Raw genomic sequence first — 15,782 nt, 5'->3', positions numbered from 1 at the left:
AGTACTAAATAAATCTTTTTGAATGAATAAATTAGAAAATAACATGCATAAATAATGCACAAATGTGATAATCACTATTTAGATGCCTCTTTCACACTAATTTGTTTGCAGAGGATTCTATAGTTTGTTAATTACAATGATGAGGAGAATTATCTGAATCATAAATTCCAACCCAAATGCTTTGTATCAAATACTTACCACAGGAACTACGTTCTGAAGAAGCAGACACCGGTGTATTTGGAGAGGTTAGTGTTGACACCATTGATTCAAGCTCAGTTTCAGCAACCTGACTAAAGCTTATTATCTTATAAGTTTCTCTTTCTAATGTTGTTGGATGACTTCGCACAGTGCCTGAGGTAGAGCCAAGCTGCCCTGAATTAGGCCTTATTCCAGGAGATTTTAAGGAGTAGGTTGATTTTCTAGGCTAGGAAAAGTAAACAAAATTAATATTTATTTGCATATACTTTGTTTTTATGAGTTAGAGCTACATTATTAATTTTCAAGGAACCAGTTAAAAGAGTACAACGAAATCTCAATCTGCAGGGCCAGTTTGTGGCATTTTATTAGTAACTTCTGGATTTAACTGGATTAATTTTAAAATGGACCTGAATATAAGTAAATCCCTTTTAGTAAGTATAGAAATAAAATGCTTGAAAATTTGTGTCATCAACAACTTTTTTGCTCCTAAAACACTTGCATCTAAACTTTCCTTTCAAATAATTTATATCAATTTAATATTTACTAGGGAACATAATTTTAATATAATATGCTATGTGGTTCATTCTTTTAAAAAATTCTCTTTTCCCCTTTTCTTATACTACATGTTCAACCTTTACAACAGTGCTTTAAAAAGTCTAGTGAAGAGTGTTATCATTGTTCCTTACCCTAATCTCTGTCCCATCTTTAAAACTATGGCACTGGTAACCTCACAAAAATATACGAAGGTGAGTTGGGGTCTGATGCTGTGGAGAATGCCTATAATCCCAGCTACTCAGGAGGCTGACGCAGGAGGATTGCTAAATTTGAGGCCAGTCTGGTTGTTGTGATTTGGATATGTGGTATCCCCCAAAATCTAATGTGTGAGACAATGCAGGAATGTTGAGGGGGGAAATGATCAGATTAGGGGGCTATAACATAATGAGTGGATTAATCTACTCCAATGAATTAACTGAATGGTAACTATGAGCAGGTAGGGTGTGGCTAGAGGAAGTAGATCATTGGGAGCTGTGCCTTTGGGTTTTTATTTTGACTCAGGTGAGGAGAATTGCCCTCTGCTTCCTGGTCTCCACATCTTGAACTAATTCACTTCCTCCATGCCCTTCTGCTTCTGCCTGATATTCTGCCTCACCTCAGGGCCAAAGCTATGGGTCCACAGACCATGGATTGAACCTCTGAAACCATGAGCCAAAATAAACCTTTTCATCTCAAAGTTATTCTTGTTGGTCAGTAATGAAAAGATGACTAAAACACTGAGTAACTTAGTGAGATCCTGTTTCTAAAATAAAAAAAGACTGGGGATATAGCTTGGTGATGGAGCCCTTGCCTTCCATGCATGAGGCCCTGGGATAGATTTCTAGTACTGTCCTGCACCTCAAAAAGAGTTGAGTTAAAAGCTCAACTGGGCCAATAACTAACTATTCAGTCTTGAAAAGTTATATAATCTCTTTGAGTCTTAATCTGTTATGTTTTTCATTCATAAAGAAGGATAATCTCTATTACACTCATGTGAGGTGAGAGAGTATTCAACTAGCTAGATTACTGCTTTCCCAAAGCTGGTCTGTTTATAAATATTTCTACTTTTTCCCAAATCTTGCTTCACTCTCATTACTTAAAATCAGTCTTCCACTATTTTTGTTGCCACTGCAAACCTGTGAATAACTAGAAAGTGTAGAAGCAATTCCTAGTGTGAGAGAAGGGTTTCACTGACCACCATGGACCATGGAGCCCTAAGGCAAGAGCCAGTGTTCAAGCCCAAAATGCTATAATACTTCTGCTTACTCCTTCCCAGGTCCTTTCACTTCCATTGTTCCATTCAGCAACCTGCTAGGCTCACATATTCTCATACCTGTTCCTCTTATACGAAAAGGGATCAAACATGAGTAGATAGATAAGTGGCACTAAATCAAAAGATACATCAGAGTTTATCAAAAAAGGTGACATCTTCCCTTACAGTATACATAAGTTTAGAAATAGTATACTACTATAAACATCTAAAAATAGCTATTTGATTATAATTTAAGGGAATAGGGTGTTAAATATTGAAAATAATATTATTCTTCAAAACAGAAAAAATTTCCAACATTGTCATGGACTTACAAATTGAGGAGGCTGTTTGCAGTTTTGGGGTTCAATTTCTAGTTACTTGTTGAACAAATAATCAGTAAATGCTTCTTCAGATGAACTTCCGATGGGGTTAAGGTTATTAAAGAACCTCTGGAATTAAAGATAAACACCTAAGCATGCATTTTAGATCTTATTACAATAAGATTCTATTCAAATTTTTAATACATAAATTGTATACTATTTTAATAATTTTGGAACATATATATAAATACACATTTAAACACAAACAGATATGGCTAAAATTAAATTCTGTTCCAAAGATATCCTTGCACTGAATTTAAAACCTATCATTTAACTTGATTCTTACTTCAAAGGTAATCGGGCCTTTTCTAAATCATGGTAGCTCACAACAACCTTTTTCTCTTCAGAGGGCTTAACTGTACCTCTATCATTTGGCCTAACTTGGAGCTAAAAATCTTTCTATAATCCTTTAATAGGTCATGAATCTTAGAATACACATAATATTTGTTAGTTAATTTCCCAGCATTTTTCCCTATGGCTTCAGAAACATCCCCCTAGTTCTTTTTTTTTTTTTTTTTAACACGTTCATTCCTAACATTCTTATAAAAATTCCTGTTCTATATCTGAAATACTTTCATGCATACTTGTTTCAATATTCTCTTCTCCAGTAGTGTGTTCCAAACCAGGAGATAATGAATGTGCAAAAATGTTTCTCATTCGAGAGGTATTCTTAGAGGTATTCTTAGAGGTGGATCGCGGACTAGCTGAAACTAGATCCTGAATAAAGCTACAGCTAGGATATAGCTGTTTATGCTTTTCAGCAGGATTGTATTCTGTTTCCAGTTATCCAGCACCAGAAAACACCAGAAGCATCTGATAATAATAATTCATGAGCTTTGAACAAAATTCCATCCTTATTTTTTGTTGCAAGGGATCTTAGGTAATTCTTTAGAAGTAGTTTTGTGCATGAGTAGGTACCAGTACTTTCTGATGGCTAAAACTGTTGCATAAATTTCTCCTGTCACTTTTTACAAAAAAAGAAACAAAGACTCCTATTTAGTTGAACCACCACACTCTCTCTACTAGATTTATTTCTGAATTTAAACTCAGGTGGGATCAATATCTCTCCTAAATTACCAAGATACTTTTGAGTACTTTGGGATTATATTAACACTTTTAAGTAACCCACATGCTATTTGCTCACAAATTGGTACAATAACTGACTTAAAGGCCTGAGAAAAAGTTTATGCACTTCTAAAAATAGTAAAACTTCTTTTTTTCAAAGAAGTTTATAAAATTCTAAGTAACTACAGAATACCTAAATTATGCATTTAATTTGCTTTTGGTTACAAGCTATGAAGCCTAGCTATCAGGACAGTTACTGATTATGCCACAAAAGTAAAGTTAAATGTAGGCCTTTTACCCTTTACAAGCACTTTTACCATGACATCCAAAATACTCCCATCTTATTCCAGCAAATAAGAATAATTAAAATCTTCAAAGGACCACATTATCTAAAGACTAATTTCACACAGTTTACCACAGAATTGATTTATGTGGGTAATATTACCTTCAGTAACAACTTTTGGGGACATCAGCACCAAAGCTTTATTATACCTATGGCTTTATATGTGATGTCAAATGAATTTTGTTTAAAGCTCATGAATTATTAACTCTTCTACCTTTAATACACATTATATTTGTTTCTACTTCCTGCAGTATAATGTTGTCTTTCTTTTAACTCTGCATATCTCTTTATTATACCTGCTAAACTGATGGTATTTTCTCCATAAACTTAGCCATAGAATTTCCACAGCACACACTTTCCATATTGCATTAAAAATTTAAATAAACTGATCTTCATTTAGGGATCATTCAAATATGGTATCAGTCATCCTATAATTTTTGGAAGAATCAATTTATCAAAAGACAAATCTTTTCTTATCACAAATGCCTAACTATATCTTACCAATTGAAACACTGTTTGCCAGAATATACCAGAATTGACTAGCTTTCTTTCTGAAAATTCAATATTTTCAAACTGTGATTCATACACAAAATTATACTTCATAAAATTCAAATTGTATTCCTTTATAAAGCTTTGTACTCTCCATAATGAAATCCACTTCTGCAGGGAAAAAACGAGTAGGGGGAACTCTTCATGGCTGTAAATTGCAGTACCTGCACTGAAAGCATGAAAGCAGGGCAGAGGCTGGGAGGCCTCCTCAGACTAGGGAAGCAACAGGGTCTGTGAGAACCAGAGCCAGGTACTGACCAGTACTCAAATTTTTAATGAAGATTATTTATTTCATCATTTTAAAACTAAAAATTTAGCAAATGAAGAGATCACAACATCTGGAATGTTTATAACACCTGTTTAGTCCAGTCACTCTACTTTTTAATAAGATTGCATAATTTTTATGGAAGCAGTATTCTAGTCAAATGGCACAATTAAAAGATGAACAGATTTTTATGTGTTACCATCTTAATGGCTCAGTAGGTATACTTATCCCTTAGTATTTCTACTAATTATATCATAATCAGGAGTAAGTTGCCAAAACTGTTTAGAACCAAAATTGTAGTTAAAAATCAACAATAGATGTTTGCTAATTAGAAAGAGTATTCAAAAGTAATAAACTTTATAACTTATTTGTGTCAAGCTCTAGTATAAAAGTATTTCTATCAAAAATATTTTATCCTTATCAAAAAATAATTACCAAAATATTTTGCAAGTGAAAATTTAACTTACTAATTAGGAAATAGATGTTTTTAGATGCTTTGCCCCCTCAAAACATAAAAACATAAAAAAGAAAAAGTAATCTCAATAACTAGAAACTACCCTGTTTATATTTTACTATATTTTCTGATGTTTTATTATGTGTGATCATACATACCAAAGTAAGTAAATAGAAACTTTTTTCTGCAAAACTGGGGTAACACCATATTTATTTTTAAACTTTTTTTTTGTTTATAGTCAATTGTTCCCATGTAGTTTACTTATCTTATAAAGCACAGATTTTTAACTCTATTGTATTTCATTAGACATGTTCCAGAATTCATTTCACTAATTCCCATATAAGTAGTTATCCAGATAAAAGTCTTTTAATTCTTCGTTATAAAATCAATTATTAGTTCATTTTGCCTGTATTTTCTACATAATTCTTACGATTCTCTTTGAAAAATCCTTAGAAGCAAATTTCTGGATTTAGCTTTATTTCATTTATAAGTGGTTTAGAAGCAAATAAAAGATACTTATTGAGTTTGGAAAAATGTACTTTAAAATTTCTAGTATGACTTTTTTGTTGCTTTTTAGGCATTCTGCCAATTTCAAGAAAATTGTATCACTCCTCTAACAGAAACAATTTGTTTTCATATTCAAGTTAGTTGACTTATATTACATAAGCCAGTGGTAATTTAAGAACTTTTAGAAAGTTGCAACAGCTGTATTTTTTATTTTTTTCATCCTTTGCTCCAATTTCAAAATACTATCTAGTTTAAATTTGGTTTGTAAAATGAATAGCTTAGTTTATCCACATTATAAATGTACTTTGACTCAATCATAAAGAAGGCACCCCTTTTCCCCAAAATGCTTTAAATGATGATAAGAAACCTAGACCATAACAAAAAATTCTATTAGCAGATATGCTACTGAGATACAAATGCTTAAAGTACTATTTCAAGAATACCCAACTACAAGGTAACACTATTTCTGTGGGAAAGTGTATTGTGAACTCTAATCTGAGCTTTTAAAAAAATTTTTGTACTTGTACATGGGACAGCATGTACATATTTTGTTTAGTTTTATGTGGTGCTAAGGATTGAACCCAGTGCCTCATACGTGCTAGGCGAGTGCTCTGCCACTGAGCTACATCCCAAACCCCATCTAATCTGAGATTTAATAACACATTTTCCTAACCCTGTGAAGCTCCACATCAGACAAGGTGGGCCCAATGAAATAAGTAATGAAAATCGCTATTTACTTTAAAATAATTATCTGCTTGCATTTTCATAAATGATATGCTTTAGGTCATTCTTTCTTAGGACTGTAGGGTATTTAAAATGGGAACAAAGAGTATTAACATCTCATAATTTAGGAGGGTAAGAATGATAGTGGCTATTTTCACTCAACATGCCCAACCTTAGACTCCGTTTAAGAGTGTAGCAAAATTTTTAATGTGACAAGTGAAATTATTAAGGTTGACAGCTATAATATGTTCTGAATTTCAAATACATATGATACACTAAAATTCATTTAACATAAACCTGGCATCACAATTTATTTATTTATTCTAATTTACATGGCATCCCATATTTTTTCATGTTACGAAAAAAGAACAATCCTCACTCTCTTGGGGACAAAAATTTCAGTGAAGACAGAAATGGCAACAGGCCACTAGATAGACATACTGGCAGAGTAACAACCAAAATAATGCATTCCCTTAATGCTCAATTTGAAATGAGACAAATCCATAGAATACACCAAACATAAAGTTTCTAAGAGGGTTCATTATCAGATTTTCACTGCTAAAATATTAGCAAGAACACTTGTTCCCAGTGAACTGAAGTATATCTGTAGAAAAGTCAGAAGATGCACAATTATGGTACCACAATATCAACATTACACACCATTGTTTAAAATAGAACATCAATTGACAGAATTTTTTTAAAGTCCTTTTATGCTGTGCATACATACCACTCTTGCAACTCTTGCCCTACTTAAGTACAGTGATCTTCTGAAGAGATGAATACTCATGTTATACTGGATCAATAAAATATCTAAAATGGTTATCCATCAATGATAGCATTAGTAGTGGATTTTCTTTTCACTGCATGAACATCAGAAAAGCTACTTCTGTTCTACTTTGTCATTCACTTTTTTCTGGAAGTGTTGCTTGAACCAAGTCAACAAAGAAATGATATTTTCAAGAGAAGTACATCATATTAATAAGTGCAGAAAATGTCGATATCTAATATTTAACTGTTAATTAATATTAATATTTAACTGTTAATTAACAATTATTAACTCATTATTTACAAAGCAAACTAAACAGCATGATATATGATTATGATATTTCTTAGAGATCACACAGGGCTTAACATCTTCACTTTTAAAGACAACCAAAGAAAATATTTACCCTCATTTCTGGCTCTATCCATAAACAGTAAGGCTCATTCTGATATTGCTGAATTTCTCCAATAATTTCAGCCACTTTCCTCCTCTTACTGAAATTGATTAAATCTTTCCCTTTCTTTTTTAAAAAATCATGATTCCCTTCTTCAGTCTTCAGAATATTTATTAAATATATTCCTAATGAAAAAATATTTAAATGAAATTTATTTTAAAACTGGTGATTTAATCAATCATTTGGGAAAACAATCTAGTAAAATTGAAAGATTTACTAGCAATTCCACTCCAAAATGTTGATAATGCAAGGCTCTGATAGACCTTATGATTACCATCAATTCTGCATTAAAAATTTTTAATGTAGAAAAAAATTAAAATTAAAAAGAAAATAAAGGCTACTAGTCTAAGAAATAGAAAATTAAGCTTTCCTTAACCCTGTTTACAAAGTCTGAATTATAAGTTTTAAATCTATTCTAACCAAAATTTTAATGTTTCATTTTAAATATTTATTGTCAATAGTCTTTAAGTGATCAATACTGTAAGCATTGTCGGTTAATAGAGTTCAGACTTAAACTGTTTTCTCAGAGTCCATAATTTAGATAGAAAAAAATTATTATTTTTAAATTTTTGACAATAAAATCTTTAATCTCCTTTTCATGTATAATTACTGATTTATTTAAACCAGTGGTTATCAATTGATAATTTCACTCCTCAGAGTGTGCTGGGAATGTCTGGAGACATTTCTGGTTATCATGACAAGGGTGTTACTATAGAGTGAATAGGAGACTTAGAGGCTACTAAACATCCTACAAGCACAAGACACATACATATTTATTCATTCCAAAAGTCAATAGTACTGAGGTTGGAAAATCTTGATTTAAAAATTATGCAATTTAGTCATGTACCACATAATGATATGTAGATAAAAATTGAACTGCATATACAAAAGTGGAACTATAATACTGGAACAGAGAGACTAGAAGTATTGCCCAGTGATAAGGACACGTGCTTAGCATGAAAGAAGCCCTGGATTTAATCATCAACATGCACACACAAAAAGACTAGAATGAAGCTGAAAAATTGTTGTAACATTATAATATATTACTCAAGTGTTTGTGGTAATGCTAGTGTAAACAAACCTACGTTTGCTGCCCATCATATTAAAGTATAGCATATAAAACACACCATAAGTAGGACAGTGATCCCATAAGATGATAACTGAACTGAAAAATCCTCATTGCCTAGTGATGTAACTGTCAAGATGCCAACATGACATATTATTCAAGTGTCTGTGTAAACAGCTGTCAGAAAAAAGAATAGCACATTTGACAATGAACAGTGCTTAATACTTGAAAATAGTAATAAGTGACTATGTTACTGGTTTATAAATTTACTACACTACACTTCTTTATCATTACTTTAGAGCATACATGTATTTACAATGAAAAAGTTTACAGTAAAACAGAATTCTATATTATGCCACAAGCAGTCTCATATGTATCCTCTCATGTTGAATGCATCAAGAGGCCACGTTCAAGGCAGGCGCAATGGCACATTCCTACAGTCCTAGCTACTCAGAAGGTTGAAGAAAGAGGATTGCTTGACCCAGGATTTGAGAACTGCCTGGGAAACACAGCAAGACACCATTGCAAAACAAAACAAAACAACAACATAAAACAGACAGGCAACATTGAATAACTGAAACAATTTACATTTGTGTGAGTACACTCTGTTTGCACAACAGAATTTCCACTGATGCATGTCTCAGAACATGTCCCTGCAACTAAGCAATGCATGACTGTATTAAGAAAAATTCAGTTTATAAAACTTTGCCAAATATGATATATAATAGTTCTGATTCTGAGTTTGTTTTTATTAGTGAATTAAAATTATGCATAACAGTGGAATTGGTTGTTACATTTTTGTACATGCACACAATATAATAATATAATTTGGCCAAAGTTGTTCTAATTCTGAGATTAAAAAATCACTTAAAAGCATTTAGTAAAGAGAAAACAAACACAGTAGATATGACAAATATGTAAAAATAATAGTTACCATTTTCTCAGTGCCTGTTCTGTGACAGAATTTGTATTACTTAGTACAAAATATATTTTAATTCTTAAAACTCCATGAGGCAATTATTATAACCTGCATTTTATAGACAAAGAAATAGTAGAGCTTCAGGTTTTATTTATCGATACAGATAGCTAACGAAAATAGACAAAGTAAAATAAGATACCAATTGACCTCTAAAGACAGGCCTCTTTGGGTTATAACACATTCACCCTCAAAATAAATATCCATCTTCAGTAACTTACCAACAAAAGGCACACAAGGTGGATTGACTGACTTTAGTTTTACTAGGTATTTTTTAAAGTGATCTTGACTTAATTCCATAGCTTCATCCAAAATTCTCCGTTTTCTTTTATGTAATGCCTTAAAAACATAAAATGAGCATAATTTTTATAATTCAATCATATTTATGGATACAGAACTTTAGAATTTATAAAATTTTGGAAACATTTAAAAATATTTTTTTTAAATTAAGAGATATGTGGTAATCCTTTGGGCATCCGCCTAAATGATTTCTCTTCTTTTATCTTTAACATAAAATTTTAGGTTTATTTACATTTTTCTAATTAGAAGGTTAAGCAATCAAAAATTTTCATCCTCAGGACCTTGTTAGTCATAATTTTGATTAGCCAGAGTTTGAAGTCATAGGTTTAGAGAAGAAGAATCATAATTTTTCAGTATTTAAGTGCTTTGCCACTGAAAGGTCTTTGGGGGATACAGGTAGAATTTTGGTAAGGAGTTGACTGCAGGAGAGTGAGGAAACCTGAAAAAAATTAGTGAATGTAGTAAACAGGTATTTATTTTAAAATTTCATTGTTACATTTTCTTACTAGAAGTTCATTAGTTTATAACCTGATTAAGGGCATGCACGTGCACAAAACCACAGCAAACATAATTCTTGATGAGAACCATTCAATGCATTTCCTTTAAGCTGGGAAGAAAACAAGAGTGCATCATAGCTTTTATTCAATACTGTATAGAAGTCCTAGCTAAAATGGACAAGAAACAAAATAAAGAACTAGGAATTTTAAAAAATGACACTATGTACATAAATTATGACTGCCCACAAAGAAGCTCCAAAAATCTACCTGCAGAATGTCAATAAGAGAATTTAGCAATGTTGCTGTTAAAAAAATCAATAAACAAAAATCAACTAGATATGAAAATCTTTCATCATAAGGAAAATATGATTTTTTTTAAAAATCTAATATAAATCTAACAAATATAGCAGAAAGTCTCTGTCAAGAAAACCATAAGATAGTATTAAATGAAAAAAATAAATGGAGAGATATACCATGTTCCCAGTTGGGAAGATTCATAACTGTAAATTGACACTAATTGATTTTACAGATCTAATGCAACTTCATTAAAGTTCCACTTTTCAACCTGTCATGATGGCAATGCTTGTAATCCCCACTACTCTGGAGGCTGAGACATGAAACTGTGAATTCAAGACCAGCCTCAACAATTTAGCAAAATCTTCACAAAATAGCAAGACACTGTCCTTGCCACCACCACCAAAAAAAAAAAAAAAAACCCTGGAAATGTGACTCAGTGATAAAGTGCCCCCAGGTTCAATTCTCAGCCCAATAATAATAATGATAACAATCCAATTTTTTTAAAAAAATAAAGTTTAAAATAATTCTAAAATATATATATGAAATTAAAGGGCCAAGAATAAGTCACCCTTGAAAGACTGGTAAAAGTTTGTTCTACTTTCTTTTAAACAAATCAGTATAAAGTAGGCTCAGGTTATAGCTCAGTGGCAGAGTACTTGCCTACCACATATGAGGCACTGGGTTCAATCCTCAACACTACATAAAACTAACTAAATAAAACAAAGGTATTGTGTCCATCTGCAAATAAACATATTTAAAAAAAGAATTAGTATAAAGTTATGGAATCAAAATGAAGTCTGTAAAAATAAAAAAATTTTTAATAAAAAGATAAAGTTATGGTAAGTTATATATGTGGCATAGGAAAAATCAAATTGATCTTGAAAAAAAGAAAAATAAGGGTTGGGTTCATAACTCAGTGATAGAATACTTGCTTAGCACATGTGCAGCATTGGGTTCGATCCTCAGCACCATGTAAAAATAAATAAATAAAATAAAGGTACTGTGTCCACCTATCACTAAAAATGTAAAAAAATAGAGACCAGAAACAGGTCTACATATATGGACAATAAATTTATTACAGCTGACACTGTAGGTCATTCAAAATATGGACTATCAATAAATGTATGCAAACAACTGGGTAGCCTTATGGAATGAAATATGAAATAATAGGGGCTGGGGTTGTGGTTCAATGGTAGAGTGCTTGCCTAGCATGTGTGAGGCACTGGGTTTGATTCTTAGCACTGAATGTATATAAATAAAACAAAGGTCCATTGACAACTAAAAAAATACATTAAAAATTAAATAATATTCCAACCTCGTCACATATTCAAAACACATTTTCACCTAGAGTAATGACTTAATGAAAAAGACAAAACATTAGGATAATAGAAGGGGACCTATTAAAGTGAACCAAAAAAACATATATAACGAAGAAAAATAAGTAAATTTGACTACATTAAGAATTCTGGTTCATCAAAAGACATCACAAAAAACATGAAAAGGAAGCTTATCTGGGAAAAGATATTTACAACACATATAAATGAGGAAATATTAGAATCCAGAATATAAGAGAATTTGCACATATCCATATAAAACTTAAAATTTTTCCATAAGAAGAAAGAACCAATAAAGTTTTAAAAACAGGTTCAAACTCATTAAAAATCAGGAAAATATAAACCAAAACTACAAGAATGGAAAAGTTAAAAGACTTGAAAATATCAAGTATTGGTGAGAATATGAAATAACTGGATCTCATATATTTCTGAAGGGAGTGTGAAATGGTACAATTACTTGAAAAAACAACTTGGCAATATCTAGTAAAGTTGAAGACATCAATACCCTATCATTTAGCAATTCTATAAATTCTACTTTTAGAATAACATGTTTGGGTATATAGGAATATATGTAAAGAATGTTCACAGCAATATTGTTCATAACAGTTTCACAATGGAAACAATCCAAATGACTATTAACTAATAAAAACATGATTAAATTTTGGTAAATTGATTTTTATAATTATGATATAGTTATGAAAAAGAATGAACTATGGATACAAACAACATGAACTAATCTTAGGAATATAATGCTAGTAAAAGAAGTCGTTGAAGAATTAAATTCATATAAAATTAAGAAACATGCAAAATAAATCAATGTAGTTTAGATAAATACATAGTTAAATTAGATAAAAGAAAGAGAATTAAAAGCCTAAGGTTCATTACGGTGCTTGGTTTTGAAGCAGCAAGGAAGGAGATGGAAATGGAGAGGCTCTTAGACTGAATGCCAGGAATATAGATGTTTTTATTCTTTATGCCTTATATATAATTTTAAAAATACTGTTGCTCAACATTTTTTAAAATGAATGCTCAGCCTCTAAAATGAATAAAATGCCTCAGTTTTTCAATAACTGGGTTGAAATAATTAATCTAAACAGACTGTGTTAATTTCTTTAATACATAAAGTTCATAAAAGTCAATAAAATGCAAATACTCAATTATAAAACTACAAACATAAAAGCAGTTTTTCTTCTTCTCCCGTCTAATTACAATGCACTAAAAGAATTAATAAAGAGAATGTATGTTTTTCACTATTCTTAATATTTATGCAACTCCACTTAGAGGTTTAGGGTTTGTTCTGTTTTGTTGTACTAATATGGAATCATGTTACAGTCACTCTGAACTTTCTTATGGTATTTCCCCGCAAATATCACAAATATTATTGTAAGTTAATACACAAAAATCCCAACAGTTTTTCTATATCTGGACAATATTCCATATTATAAGATAATATATTTAATCATTCTACTACTGATGGACATTCAGGATGTCTCCAGTTTCTGCTACTACAATAATGATGCAATAACTGTATCTTCATACATATAACTCTATGGTTTGGTGCTTTTCTTTCTTTAGGATTTTATTTCTTTAATATTCTGGGTCTCAGAATATGTATATTTTAAATTTTCAACACATTGCTAGAGGGCTTTCCAGAAAGATTTTATAAATTTACATTCTCAAAGGCAATATTAAAATAGTTGAGTTTGCTCCTTCTTAGTTTTCACATAGAGAAAGACTTTTACAGAATAAAAACAAAGGAAGAACCCATAGATTGAGAATGATTTGAATCCATATATCAAAATAGTATAAAATATTTAAATGAAAAAGCAGACAAAATAAAAAGACACTGAAAAAATATAGTTTGACTGTCTTAATATCTTTAATATACACAAAATTCACATAAGTCAAAAATTAAAACATCCAAAAAGAAAAATGAAAGATGACATAAATTAAATAAATCATAAAGAAACAATAAAAGTTACCAATAAATACATTTAAAACTATTCCAACTCACTAGTGGTCAATAAATACATTTGAAACTATTCAACCTTGCTACATTTTAAAAACACAAGGTTAAAATGAGAATTTTTATTTTTAGCCCATGAAATCTGCAAAGTGTTTAATATAGTAATACCCAGATCCATTTATCATTTCTTGCTAGAAAACCCTTGGCAAAACTACAAAAATTCTTAACATGTGCAAATCCTATTGAAAATCCAGGATTTCCATCTCTAGAACCTTACTCTAAGGAAATAATCAAATTTTTACAAATACTTTTGCATATGGATGGTCCATGATAAATTATTTCTCACAACAATAAATTTCAAAATAACTTTATTGTTCCACAACAGAATGATGGAATAAACTATGGGTTTATGCATGAGACAGAAAACTATATAATATTTTGTGTAAACAAGATAAAATAGGAAAGTATTAATAAAGGTGTAGGTATAAAAATCTACATACAGTATAATCTCAACTCTGTTATTTTAAGACATAAAATGTTTCTATGTTCTGTATCTCCTGAATTTTATATAAACACTAAACTCATTATTTTATAATTTAAAAAAATAAAATAAATTTAAGTTTCAAAAAGGGTCCTTTACATGTTATTTTTTTACTATAACGAAAGGTGATTAAGAAGTTATTTGTTTAATTTTATTTAATATATTTTGTCATTTATGTGAGATTATCATGTGCCATTAAAAAAATCCATGTGAAACTTTATCAAATTTATGTTGAACATATTAAAAAGAGACACAAGTACCATATTCTTTGACAAGTCCTAAGCTTACTGGTATATATTGATATATGTTTTTAATATCTTTAAATCTCTATGTTTAAGGTTAAAATATGGATTTATAAAAGATTAATCAAGCCAGGAGTGGTTGTAATCCTAGCAACATGGGAGGCTGAGGCAGGAGAATCAGAAATTTAAGGTCAGCCTCAGCAACTTAGTGAAACTCTAAGCAACTTAATGAGACCCTGCCTCAAAATTTAAAAAAAATTAAAAAGGGCTGGGAATGTGGCTCAGTGGTTGAGTGCCCCTGGGTTCAATTCCTGCTACAAAAAAAAAAAAAAAAAAAAAAAGATTGACTCAAAAAGTCAGGAAGTAGAAGCAATCCCTTTTACATTCCATTTTATCTTCCCCCCAAAGCATGAAATATTTAAGCCTAAAACTTACCTCAAAAGTATGGGCTAGTTTGTATACTGACACTGAATTTACTGCCCTGACTATCTCCAATATGCCATTAAAATTATTCAAATCTTGAAACCTTGCAGAATTTCTATAATTCTACTTAGAATTGCCACTCGTTCTTTAAAATTTTCTGCTTCCACAATGCATCTAATAACAACAACAAAAAATTCATGGCTTAGAAAAGTTTCTCCACCTCACTTAAAAAACAAGAGACCTCATTAGAGTCAGAATTCAAGTTTAAATAGGACTTAATATTATGACTGTTTTGAAGCAATAATAAAGAATAAACATAAACTTACTTTTCAAACCACAGGGTGAGATTTGTGGTATGACGAATCAATTTTAATAAATTTTGAGAATTTATCTCTTTATCTTCTTTGGTCCACACACTCCCTACGAGTTCAGAAGGTTGGACTTTCCTGTGAAATAAAAAAAAAAATCAATACAATTTAATTCATAAAAGATCAGTATCAAGGTTATTTAACAATATATAATTTTTAAAAGATAGTGAACCCACAACATAAATTGACAAGCATATGAACAATTCAGAAAAATAGACATGAATGCCATAAACATGAAAAAAATACTTTCTCAGAAAAAAACTGCAATAATTCCGTTTTACTGCC

General features: G+C 30.8%; 1 pseudogene across 1 annotated transcript in view; it reads right to left on the bottom strand.

Moving 5' to 3' along the window:
- LOC306647153 (son of sevenless homolog 2-like) overlaps positions 1 to 15,782 on the bottom strand; it is an 80,810-nt pseudogene continuing 65,028 nt past the window's right edge. Inside the window, exons 14-19 of the transcript XR_013766928.1 lie at positions 15,456 to 15,575; positions 15,142 to 15,303; positions 9,751 to 9,868; positions 7,440 to 7,612; positions 2,317 to 2,433; positions 1 to 424 (exon numbers count right to left, since the gene is read on the bottom strand). The product of XR_013766928.1 is annotated as a son of sevenless homolog 2-like (transcript). The remainder of the gene's footprint in view (positions 425 to 2,316; positions 2,434 to 7,439; positions 7,613 to 9,750; positions 9,869 to 15,141; positions 15,304 to 15,455; positions 15,576 to 15,782) is intronic.

Source organism: Sciurus vulgaris, assembly GCF_902686455.1.
Source record: "Sciurus vulgaris genome assembly, chromosome: 16".
Taxonomy (NCBI): Eukaryota; Metazoa; Chordata; class Mammalia; order Rodentia; family Sciuridae; genus Sciurus; species Sciurus vulgaris.
This window is presented reverse-complemented; position numbering and strand designations above follow the sequence as displayed.